This window comes from Pristis pectinata, chromosome 32, assembly GCF_009764475.1.
Source record: "Pristis pectinata isolate sPriPec2 chromosome 32, sPriPec2.1.pri, whole genome shotgun sequence".
Lineage (NCBI taxonomy): Eukaryota > Metazoa > Chordata > Chondrichthyes > Rhinopristiformes > Pristidae > Pristis > Pristis pectinata.
In genome coordinates, this window is record NC_067436.1 from 165,765 (window position 1) to 167,167 (window position 1,403).

General features: G+C 42.7%; 1 non-coding gene across 1 annotated transcript; it reads right to left on the minus strand.

Moving 5' to 3' along the window:
* Positions 1-585: 585 nt before the first annotated feature.
* trnap-ugg (transfer RNA proline (anticodon UGG)) lies at positions 586-673 on the minus strand. Its single transcript is given in 2 exon segments — positions 586-621; positions 638-673. It is a non-coding gene; the product is annotated as a tRNA-Pro (tRNA).
* Between the last annotated feature and the right edge of the window lie 730 nt (positions 674-1,403).

Consider the following 1,403-nt stretch of genomic DNA (forward strand, 5'->3'; position numbering starts at 1 on the left):
GGGAAGGGGAGATCAAACAAAAGTTTATCAAATGATGAGAGGCATTGATAAAGTGGACAGCTGGTATATCTTTGTTTCAAAACGAAACATATAATTCTGGATGGTATGCATTAAACTTGGAGTACAAAGGAGATATGTGGGACAAGTATTTTAGACAGAGAGTGGTGGGTGCCTGGCGATCGAGGCGTTAAAGAGGCTCTGAGATGGACACATGAATGTGCAGAGAATGGAGGGATGAGGACCATGCTCAGCAGGAGTGATTAGGTGTTATTATTTTAATTAGTTCCGCACAACATTGTAGGACGAATGGCCTGTTCCTCTGCAGTACTCTCCCATGTTCAATGAAGCAGCAAATTAAATTTACTTGCTTATGCCTATATTTAATCTAGATTAGAAAAGAGTAAACATCACAGACGAAAGGTGGAGGAAAACGGGGAACGAAACTGCAAGTGCGGTCTCACCAACGTCTGGTGCAGCTGTAACATGACATGTCATCTCTGCTGTCGATACTCTGATTTATGAAGGCAAGTGTGCCAAACTACTTCACCGGCAGGTCCAAAATGGTAACGTAATGTTTTAAAAAGAGGGCTCGTCCGGGATTTGAACCCGGGACCTCTCGCATGCTCGGAAATTCAAACCCAAAGTGAGAATCATACCCCTAGACCAACGAGCCACTTCCTGCTCATACCGCTACTATAATCCAATTCGTAATTGGAATATTTTGTGCAGTGTTCAAGGCAAGGACACGGGGCACCATGCTGCTCCAACTCTGCGCTTAACCACTGTGAGAATCATCAATTTAAAATCGTAATGTGATGTTTCAAGGTTAATACATTGTGGAAACAAGTACCTGGCCCAATACAGCTGAAGGAGTTCTTCATTCACGCTTTATTCGGCCCCTGTTTCTGATAATACATCATCAAACGCAGTGACAAAGTTCGGAGGTTACTGGTGATAGAACAGTCGGCAGCGGAGCGCACTTGGCGATAACATTTCTTCTTGCCGTGTCTTTCCCCCTTTACAATATGTTGGGGCAAAAGTTTGATAACTGGGTTGCAGAGATATGGGAAAACTCACATTGCTTGTGCGCCATGGGTAGGATTTATCAGACAAATATTCTCACCTTTGAAATATTAACCGTTGCCTTTCTCTTCCGGAGAGATGTTTATACGCTAAACAAAATAGGATGTCCTGAAGCATTAAAGCAGTTGTCGGAAAGTTTATTTCCAAACATACAATATTAGGAATTGCAGTTGAGGAAGTTTCATTACATTTTGCATCATTGTTGAAAGTTGTGAGTAGTCAGGAGGTCGGTAATTACTGACGATTACCAACAGGTGGCGCCGGACCCTACCTAATCTTCTGAAGAAGGGAGTGAAGTTTGTTTGGACAGATTTTTGTCA